Raw genomic sequence first — 12129 nt, forward strand, 5'->3', positions numbered from 1 at the left:
TTCAGCATAAATCTAAAAAATGTTCGACGTATGTACAAAAATGTTCAACGTGAAAAAGATGACCATGTATTTTTAAAAATAAAATAGAAAAAAAGAAAAGAAAGAAAAAATTAAATAGGAAAAGGGGAACTAAAAATAATACAGCCAATAAAAAAGAAAAGGAAAAGCCTCGTGGAATCTTCCCAAAATCGGCTGGAAGGTTCGACGAGCTGGTCCTCATAGAGCTTAAAAAAATGCTTGTATCACACTTAATGGCTAGCTCATTTTGTCGATTGCTTGGTGACGCTACAATTTTCGCAGTAAGAGTAGACTAGCGTTTATCGAAAAAGGCTTTCACCCCATGTGTTGTATGTAAACCATGAGCTTCAAGGCGGTGCGCCATGAAGGGCACGACAGTAGAGAGCCACCCCCGCCCGATTTAAAGGACCAAGATTTTCAGCTACATCGTGATAGGAATAAGAATAAGAATCAACATGTCTTGAAGTTGGTTGGAATGAGCTCAGAAACCTGGGGCTACTTCTGTCCAAAATATACTGCGCGGGTCTGTGCCATGCCATGCTATTCGAAATCTATCTGCTACCCACTCTTGTTTTTATCTCTTGCATTGATTGTTATATATAGTATTAATGGACTGATATAAAGTCCACATGAGTCGATGGCATTGTTGTTCCGTGGTTGTTAGATGTGGTTTTTCATTTTGTGCTTTGGCATCTCTTTAATTTTGTGAACTGCAATGCCTGATGTTATGTAATGTATGTTCTAGGGATGCGTGCACACCCTGGCTGGGCTTGCTTAATAAGGGTGTGGTGATATGTTAGGCAATTGTAAGCTATTTGGACTAGATGCGGAAAAATTGTCAGTATTCTATAGTATATACTACTGCATCCGTCCTGGTTTATTGGTCGTCATTGTATTTTGTGTCAATTTTTGACCATAAATTTCTAACAAAATATACATGCATGTCACCAAAAATTATATAATTGGAAACTATGTTCAAATATGAATCCAATGATATAATTTTTGTTGACATGCATTAAAATTTTGTTAGTTAAATGTTTGGTCAAAATTGGCACAAATTACAAAGGGGACTAATAAAGCAGGACGGAGATACTATGTTGTAGTATCATCCACGTTGCATGTAACCCGTTTATTTTGCCCTTGGTGATGATGCCGTTTCTGCTCTAGGTTTTTGCTTCGATTTGGGGAAGAATGAGCCAGCACTGCAATACAAGATGCTATGTATCTGTAGTTTTGTATGTTCCGGACGACAATGTGCATGCCATCGTTGGGCTGTTCTGATAAGGCGACAGTAACATCTTTGGTAATTGTAAACTGTTTGGATTAGATGCTTAGAACTCGTCAGTGTTTTGCATCGATCATATGTGATTGCTTATTTGCAATCCTTTTCGTCTGCCCTTGGAGATCATCCTATTAGTCTCTCGGCTATGTCATTCACGATTTCACTTGTCAGAAGAATGAATTGAATGATGTAACCACATATGATCTAGGTAGTCATGTTCATGTTTCAATTTTTTCATTCTTTTTTCATTTTCCTTTTTCCTTTTTTAAATTCACACACTTTTTAAAAAAATCTTCAACTTATCTCAAATTCTTGAACTTTTCAGATTTGTGAACATTGTTTCAAATCCATGGACATTTTTTTAAATCCTTGAACATTTACTAAAATTCGCAAAGAAACTAAATCAAGAATTGTTTTCAAAATGCAGGAATGTTTTTCAAGTCCACAAACACATTCCCACATTTATGAACTTTTTTCTAATTTGTGAACTTTTTTAAAATTCATGATTTTTTTTTGAAAACAGAGACATTTTCTAAATTTTGAACAAAATTTGGAAAAGTGTACACTTTTTGGAATTGTGAACAATTTTTGAAAATGGAAACACCTTTCAAAACTCTGTTCAAAATTTGACAACGCAAACGTTTTCTAGAATTTACGAACATTTTTTTTCAATTCTGATTTTTTTTTTGAAATTTTGAACATTGACTAATAAGTATGAACAAAGAATGAAAAACTGAACAAAACTTGGAAATTCGCAACAGTGTCTTCCTTTTTGTAACCTTGATTAGTAAGTATGAAAAAATAATCAAAATTCTGGACATTTTTGTTGAAAACATGCACAGTTTGAAAAAATCAACAAAAACTGAAAAAACATGATTTAAAAAAAATTCAAACGAATTTGTGAAATTTTTGAATTTGAGAAAATAGAAACAATAAACAGAAGTTTGGTAAGAAAAATAAACATAAAAAGGAAAATTGGTGAGAAGATAAAAAGAAATAAAATGCCATGTATGCCACCGTTGGATACGCTTTTATCCGCCATCCGTCAAATGGCCCGAATTTTTTTCATGATCTTGTATTATCAATTCAAGGTGTCATGACAAGTTTATTGGGTTTTTGTCAAGTTGTGCATTTTTTGGAGTTTTCCTGGTCTAAAAAGAAAGATAAATGGCCAGACGTGTCGCAACTTGCATACGTTGTCGAAAGTCGTTTAAATCAGGCATGGATGCCTACCATGAACATGCTCACATGATGGCAAAAGTTGGGTCCATTTCAAGGATGTCCACAAAAACACCATGTTCAATGGAGGGTGTTCAGGCAACAAGAAGGGTCGGTTTGAGAGATGTTGTTTTTAGACATACGTGAAATGACCTTAATTTTTTTCATGGCGTAGTATGACCAATTCAAGGCACCATCCCAAGTATCTTGGGTTTTCTTTTCTACAAGTTTTGCATTTTCTGGAGCTTTCTCGGTAAAAAAAGAACGATAAATGGGCGGACATGTCGTAACTTAGATACGGTGTCAGTAGTCATTCAAACCTATCGTGAATACCTACCATGAGCATGCTCACCTTCTGGAAAAAGTTGGGGTCATTTTAAGGATGTCAAAAAAACACCATGTTCAATAAAGGGTTTTCGCGTAGGGCCAGAAGGGTCCATCTGAGAGCATGTTGTTTTTTGACATCCTTAAATGGCCCAAATTATTTCCATGGCATTGTATGACACTTCTAGGCACCATGCCAAGTTGTTTGGTTTACGACAAATTTTGCATTTTCTAGAGATTTCTCGGTCAAAAAGGCCGATAAATGGTCGGACATCTCAGAACTTGCATACAGTGTTGGAAATGGTCCAAACCTAACATGGATGCGTGCCGTGGGGATGCCCACCAGCTTGCAAAAGTTGGGATATTTTTAAAGCTGTCCAAAAATAGACTATGTTGAACGGAGAGTATTCAGGTAGGCCAAAAGGCTCCGTCCGAGACCATGTTATTCCTCTACATCCTTGAAACGACCCTAATTTTTTCCGTGGCCGTGTATGACCAATTCAAGCGACCATGACAAAGTTGTTTCGGTTTTGACAAGTGTTGTATCTTCTGGAGTTTTTTCAGTGAAAAAAGGCTGATAAATGGTTGGATGTGTCGCGTGCATAAGTTGTCAAAAGTCATTCAAACCGGATATAGATGCCTAACATGGGCATGCACACTTACTTGCAAATTTTGGGGCAGTCCTGAGATTTCCAAAAAAATACCATGTTCAACAGAGAAGGGTTCGGTTGGGAGCACCTCGTTGCTTGACATCCCTTAAATGGTTCCAGTTTGTTATCATGGCCTTGTATGACCAAGTCAAGGCACCATCCCAAGTTGTTTGTGTTCTTGACAAGTTCTGCACTTTCTGGTGTTTTTTTGGTTAAAAAAGGCCGATACATGGCCAGACGTGTCACAACTTGCAAATGGTGTCGAAAGTCATTCAAATTTGGTATGAATGCCTACCATGGGCACTCCCACCTTCTTGCAAACTTTGGATTCATTTCAAGGATGTCTAAATATACACCATGTTCGACAGAGTGTGTTCGTGTAGGCCAAAATGATCCATTTGAAAGTACGTTGTTTTGTTGACATCCTTCAAATGGCCCAATTTTTTCCACCAACTTCAATAACCAATTCAAGGCATCCTGCCAAGTTATTTGGATTATTAATAAGTTTTGCATTTTCTGGAATTTTCACAATAAAAAAGGGCCGATAAATGGACGGACGTGTCACAACGTGCAAACGGTGTCGGAAGTCACTCAAACCTGGCATGGATACCTCATATATCCGTGCCACGCTAATGCAGGAAGTTGGGGTCATTTATCCATAGTTAAAAAAACCACCAGTTGAGAGGAGTGTGCCAGACTAGGCCAGACGGGTGCATCCATGAGCATGTAGTTTTGCCTAACTTAAATACTTATGTTATTTTCAACTTCCATCATCATGAACATTTTTCTTATGTCCTAACCATTATTTTAAAAAATTCCAACATTTTTTCTGAATTGTGTTTGAAAATTTTACAAACTTGAACACTTCTTCCAAAATTGTTAACAAATTCCCAAAAATTGATGAAAATTTGAGCACGAATTGCAAACCACATGCTTTTGTAAAATTTATCAACTTTTTTGAATTGTGAATATTTCTTAACTTTATGAACAAAAATATTCGAAACAGGAATATTTTACAAAATTCAAGAACATTTTTAAAATTGTAAACAATATTTGAAAACAAGAATATTTTTATTGAAAATAATTTTGCAAATTTCGAAACAGGTTTGAAAAATAATAATAAAGTTCAAATAGGGGAAAAATGAATTGATCAAAAAACAGAAGGAAAAAATTGAAAAGAAAAAAAACTCTTAGACTTTGGCCCTGTTGGGTGGCCCATGTGTTTGCGGATTTTTTTTATATTTTGCAGTTTGTTTTAAAAACTTCTACCTATTCATGAGCTTTTTCTCAACTTTGTTAATATTTTTGTAAAACGATTTATACCTATACAATAATTTTTTAGATTTTCAAAATAAATTCACTAAAAATGTTGCAAAAAGTTCGAGAAATTGAAAAAGATTCACAAATTTGAGAAGAAGTTCACAAATTTGATTTTTAATTTATTTTAAAAAGTGCACCCATTATAAAAAACAAAAAAAGAGAAACAAGAAAGAAAGAGTAAAAGAAAACAAAAAAGGAAACATAACCCGGTTTAGGAAAACACGTCAAAAACAGGCCTGGATGTTTATGAAGTTGTCTTGTCCACATAAGAAGCGAAAAACAAAGCAAGTGGGCACAACAACTAACCTGTCCTGGTTGGTTAGTAGAACATGAAGTAAACCTTGAGGGTTAGAGTTTGAATCTTCCGTCATGCATTTTTTTGAAGATTAAAAAGAAAGAGAGAAAAAGCTGACGACGCCAAATACGGTTTGGGTATCCCACGTATGCCAGATAGTATATAGGCGGTATGTATGCCGGTCGTGTATATGCAAGGTCGGCATGGGAGACTTACTTTTTAAGAAGACTATCTTAATTTTTATTATGAAGGGGTATGGAGAGATCTCCTCCTTCTTGGTACAAACTCATGCTTTCATGGGCCTAACTAACTTACATCATAACAAGACTAGCGTAAGCACCACCCAGGTAGAAGATTCCAGAGCCCTTCCATATACTCTAGATTTTTCTATTTGCATAGAAGTCTATGTCTAATTGAAGATCTTTATCATGATAGTTCTTATACCCTTCACTGTTATAATCTCAACTAATATATAGAGAATACACAAAACACATATACCCAATATTCATGCAAGTGTCACAAATTATTGGAAGAAGCATATCATATGTCATTTTTTCTCACATTTGGATTTGGTTCATTTATATTTTAAGATACAATACAATATATGACTTCAAAATAGATCTTAAAATTATAATTACTCATTGCGATGTTTGTGATTCAACATAAATAATTTATAAACAAGTACTAAAGTTCAGTATAAATAATTTATGAACAAGCATTAAAAAATAATTTGATATTTTCATTTGTAACCGGCGTTATTTGTACACCCGGCTGCTCATGTCGGCGTATTGGAATAACTGCATAAAAGTAATTTGATTTGCACTCTGCTAGTAATAACTCCATCAAAGTAAAAACACCAACCAACCATAAAGCTCACGTGTTTGCTCCACTGATACTTGTGCTCCAATCTAGTAGAGTGGATCTTTTAACAGAAAAGGTGGAGGACCCCCGGCCTCTGCACACTACTAGAAACTACGATTTTACCTAGGGCCAAGTTCTTCACCTAGAGCTAATTGTCCTCCTCGAAGGAAAGAAAAGTAATGAATAGTACACCCTAGGTAAAGATGGATTTCAAGGCAAAAAAAATTGGTATATACTTTCCCTAGGGTCGGGAATATGCAAATGCCAACTGGTTCGCACCATTTATCATCTGTGGTGTATGTTGGACCCACTGCTCAGTGAGAAAGAGCACATCGGCAACGACTGACGAGTGGCGCATAGAAGGAAATAATTTCGACCAAGTCAGGTCTCCTTCTTCTCCACCGGAGCGCTGCGCCGTACCCAGACCCAGTTTTCTCTCCCGAACCAACTCCTTCTCTCGAGTTACCCTCCGCCGCCGGCAGGGTGACGACGCCCCCAGACCCGCCCCACCGTTCCCCACCGCCGTCTGCCTTGCCCAACCGTTTTCCCTTCCCTGTTGTTTCCCACTGCCGTCCACCCTGCCCCGCCATCCCGCCCCACCGTGTCCCCGCCACTCCGCCGATATCCCCGCCACTCCGTCGATCTCCCACCCCGCTGTGCTCTTCATCGCGTCCCTCACCCCGATGTGCTCTTCGCCGCCCATCCTGCCGCGTCCCTGCTTCTTCCCTTTCTATATGGCTGTCGCTCCGGTGGAAAGATGACCGGGACGGCCATGGAGACCATGGCCACTCGCGCCTGGGTAATGGTGCCGCCCCGTCCGTGGTGACCTTGCCGCGCCTGCTAGTTGACCGTCGCTAGCCGCCATCGAACCCCTGCATCTCTCCAACAGGTTCCCTCTCTAGTCTGTACCTCCCTCACTCTCTGCTAATTTTCGAGCAAATCACTCTGTGTTAGTAAGTCTTATTAACGCAGTTAGCAAGTTGCGATCCAAAGCCTATGATGTCCATGCCTGGGAAGTGGCAATTTCTGCAATGTGTAGCATATTTGGCTATGTATGAAAAATCCCAGTGTCTGTCCAGGATAGTAGTTGTCTTGTGTAAACTGTGTTTTCCCTTAAAGTATATGATGGTTCTAAGCTATGCTTGCTCTTGCTCACTATGCACTCAAGTTTGCAATAGTTATGCATAGGAATGATAGATCTAACCTTATGCATAAGAATGATAGTTGTAACTGAAGCAATCCAACATTGTTAATTGTTTTGTACATATTTTCAGAACAGACAAGTGTTGGGCGCTGACCGGTTGAAGAAAATTCCCATGTTCTTCGTGTCGAAGCAACGGAGAGGAAAGAGATTGACAAAGCTAAAATCAAGTAGGTATTTTGATATCTTCTTTGCACGAAACAAATGTTGATTAATGTGTTGTTCACTTTTATTATGTGTGGAGGTAGAATTATTTTTTGTTGGGTGATGAGTGATTTTCTGTTTGAGTGTGTATGATGCATTCACTGTCTGTTGGGATGTGACTAATACTCGTAGCATTTCATTTTTATTACAGACTTAAGTAGAAAATCAAACCATGTCTTTGGATGATCAACGTAGTTGGATGTATAGTGGGTGGAAGGATAATGGAAGGCATTCTGATGAGTGGATACGTAATACAAATGATTTTGTGAACCATGTTTTCCAGGGTATCCGGAGTGCGAAGTTTGGAGTTTCCTGTCCTTGTTCAAAATGTTGCAATGGTAATAGAAGAACAAAACAATTGATAACCTCTCATCTTTGTCATTGGGGGCTCCTGTCGGGTTACTTTAGATGGACTACACATGGGGAGCGTCATGTTCATGTAGATAGAGTGGAGTCTGTCAATACTGATTGCTTAGAGGACATGTTGTGTGACATTGGGGATTCAATGCATGTTGATAATTCAGATGAGGAGCTAACACCAGATGCCAAAGCTTTTTATGCCATGTTGTCAGCTGTTAGAGACCCACTTCATGAGTTCACCCAAACCTCACGCTTTCCTACTGTTATATGCTTGATGGGCATTAAGTCACAATACAATCTATCGGGAAATGCGTAAATAGTTTACTGAAACTTTGGCAAGATACACTTCCACAAGGCAACAAAATGCCGTCAAGCTTGTATGAGTGCAAGTGTATCTTAGCTGGTTTGAAAATGCCACTCGTGAAAATAGATGCATGTGTTAACCATTGCACGTTATACTATAAAGATAGAGAGAACAAACTGGAGTGTGATTTCTGTGGTGAACCAAGGTATAAGGTGGTTAACAATGACTGCCCAAATAAGAAGCGTAAACCCATCCCACGGAAGGTTCTATGATACCTCCCTTTTCTACCAGGATTGCAAAGGATGTTCACGGAGCCTGAATTTGCTAAGAACATGAGATGGCACATGGAAGGCATTCGGGAAAATCCAACAATGATGGTGCACCCACGTGATAGTGAAGCATGGAAATCTTTCAATGAGGATGGGTTTGCAAGTGATCCACGCAATGTCAAGCTGGTCTTGTCTTCTGATGGCTTCAACCCTTTTAATTTTAGGTTAACACAATACTCTTGTTAGCCCGTCTTTCTTGCTCCTTTGAATCTGCCACCTGCTCTTTGCTTGAAAACCCAAAATATTTTCTTAGCATGGTAATCCCTGGACCAAAGGGTCCCGGCAAGAACTTCAATGTGTACATGGAGCCTTTATATGGCGAGCTGAAGGAGGCATGGCAGGGGGTACCAACTTATGATAGTTTCCTTAAGCAAAATTTCAATATGAGGGTAACCTTGCATACAACTGTCCATGACCGTCCTGCATTTGGAATGGTTGTTGGATGGTCTACCCATGGGGGGTTGGCTTGTTACGAGTGTGGGGCTGATACACAAACAATTTGGCTAGATAATGGTCACAAATGTCAAGCCGGTTGGCCGGCTAGATAATGGTCACTTCTTTGTACCTTCCTGCTGATGTGCCTACCTCAAGAAATCTCCCCCAACGTTATGCACAACCTAGCACTTCTAGGACAAGTACTTTTAGTTTGTTTGATGTCAAGGGATGGAATATTGGCAGAGGGGAGCCTAGGATGTTATCACACGAAGAGTATAAGACAACCATGATTTTTATCTTAACAAACATGCCTGAAATGGATGATATTGTGAAGTAAGTTCTCTGAATTAGCATTTCTAGTACATGCATGTACAATAAATAAGGTTGGTACTGATGGCTTACACAAAAATGTAGATAATTTGAACTTGACCAATGGAGGCGCCCTCGACAACCAACTACAAAACAACTAGATAAACTTAGGCAGGATGGTGCTGGTTCAGGAAAACCAAACTTGTTGGATTGGTTCAAAACATTGGTAAAGTATCTACACACTAGCAAATAAAACACCCTATAGTTTACAACACAAAATAACTAATTTTTTGGTCTTCTTGCAGTGCATCAAGGATGCATCAATTAATACTGAATTACGCAATCTTTCAAGAGGTTGTAGCATGAGAGTGAATTCATATGACATGTATGAAATTAATGGGTTCAGATTTCGATCAGACGAATATGAAAACCATAGAGATGGGGACCTTTTGTCTAGAAATACCGGCATTCTTGCTCTTAGAGTTGATGATGCAACCAACAATGAGCTTGAATACTGTGGTGTTATAAAGGATATTATAGAACTTAAATTTGATGGAGATGAGGACTTTAGTCTTGTGATGTTTGATTGTCATTGGTTCCATCCAACTAAAGGAGTGAGGCATTTGAATAGATTTGGCTTAGCTGAAGTAGCACCTGCCTAAACCAATCCAGCCAATGAGCCTTTTGCTATTGCCAGCCAAGTAAGCCTAGTCTATTATCTTCCCTATGCTTGCACTTCTGTTGCAAGTCTTGTTGATTGGCAAGTTGCCTACAAGGTACCACCTCTAGGCAGTCTGGACACTCCGACGGATGATGTTTACACAACAACAACACCCACAAATACTGATGTCTTCAAGGAGAATAATTTAGATGTGAATGATTTTATTGTACAACTAGGATCACAGCTTGACAACATAACAACAAGTGGTTCAGATGAGGTGGTTGATCCAACTGAATTGTCTGATATTAGCAACCGACATAATTTGGGTGGTGAAAAGATTCAAGAGCAAGTTATCGAGGATGAAGACTATGATGAAGTGATCGTTGAGGAAATTGAAGAAGAAGAAGATTTCTAGGCTTTGTAGCCTATTTTATATTTTCTTTCAATTGATTGTTTGTAATTTGGGTGGTTGAAGGACTTAGCAGGAAACACTTATCTATTTGCTATTATTATATTTCTCACGGGCTCCGTGTTGATTGTATACTGTTCTTTGACATCTCTATTCTTGTTTGTTTCAAGAATTGCAAATTACAGGATGACACTTGGAAGAAGAGCATCTCGCACCGTTGGATCCATCCAACCAGCACCTACTGCTCGGAAGATTACTGCTCCTGATGGCACTTATGATGGGTACATAAGAGGAGTTTCAAATCTTCCACCTGATATCCCGAATAATGAAGACCGCCCAATCATTCAACCAGTTGGAAAGATGTAAATCTCATTAATTAGTATAAGTAGTTTCCTGTTCTACAATCTGTATTCTTTTGATAATATTTGTTGCATTTACAACTTCCTTGTAGGCATTGGAAAGACATTCCTGTTGTTCGAAAGGGCAGACGGCCTTCAAGTGTATTGACATGCCTTCTGAAACGTAATCATCCAGGTGTTGTGGATTATGATGGTGCTAAGGTGCTTGCCACAGAGTGGGAGCATTATCATGAAGTAAAGGACACAAATGGCCATTCTGTTGCAGACAAAATTGAAGATGCCTTTTGGGGGTATAAACTATTTAAATTGCTCTTGTTTGTTGTCAAATGATTTCCTCTCTTGTAATAAACCATCTATACATTCTCTTTTTAGCTAAGGTACAAGTATGGAGATGCATACTCAGAGAAGGCAAAGCAACATGTTAGAAGATGTTGCAAGATACTTTTGCCAAGTATCTTTTATTATGCAAGAATCCAAGCAATAATTGAGCATTTTTGAAAAACTGAGAGCATTAACTTGAATGATAAGCTTGCTAGGCAATACTATTTGGATAAATCTTTGTATTTGGTACAAAGGCAAGGTTGGTTACAAGAAGAAGCTTGGGGTTATTTTAGTTGATGAGTGGTGTAGTGAAGAGTGGATTGCAAAATCTAAGAAACATCGTGAAAATCGTGTTAGCTCAAAGTTCAAGCCTCACAAAGGTGGTTCCAACTCCATGACTACTATAAGTCAAAAAAATGGTTATCAACTAAACTTAATTGTTTATCCTATTACCAGTTTATCATATGAATAATTTTTCATATTTGTTATGTATTGAATCTTGTGCAATGCAGTCTGAGCAAACCGGCGAAGAAGTTAACCCAATTCAAGCTTGGGTGCATACACATAGAGGAACTGACAAGAGCAAAACTCCGATTCTCAACACACCAGAAGCTACTAAATGTCTGGTATGTGCTTGTGCCCATTCGTCGATCGAATGAATGAATATAGACTATTAATATGTGGATGCCACATGCTCTTAGTTTTCTATATGAGTCCAATAATAAAAATGCGTTAGATCATTTACTTTGAACGGAATAATGCTGAAATACCTTGCTGTTGCAACCTGCCATGTTCCTATGTTCTGTTGTAACTATGTGCAACCTGTCCTGTTCCTTGCAACATACACCAGGAGATTTGTACTACATATAACTCTATAGAAGAGTTAAATGTCATGTTCCTTGCAACCATCCATTTATGCAATTTTGTAATAGAATCTTTACTCATTTTGCTGAAATTTCTGAACATTTGTGTACCTTTGTTTTCTTGTTGAATAGGCGCTTTACACAAAAAAGGCTAAAGAGTTAAATGGAGAGAACTATGATACTCTAAAAAAATGTTGTTAGTCCTAAGGAATTTTATGACTGCTCTAATGGGAAACCACATGGCAAATGGCCTCTCTTCAATGGCATTGTCAATGAGACCGAGGTAATTGCTGAGGTCAGAGCTACTGGTACATCTTCAACGGCCTTGAAGTGTCGACGAGCTGAAGAAATTGAAGATGCGCTTCGAAAGGAGTCTGAGAAGGCTTGAAAGGCAGAGGGTTATGCC

This window comes from Triticum aestivum, chromosome 6B, assembly GCF_018294505.1.
Source record: "Triticum aestivum cultivar Chinese Spring chromosome 6B, IWGSC CS RefSeq v2.1, whole genome shotgun sequence".
NCBI classification, from domain to species: Eukaryota; Viridiplantae; Streptophyta; class Magnoliopsida; order Poales; family Poaceae; genus Triticum; species Triticum aestivum.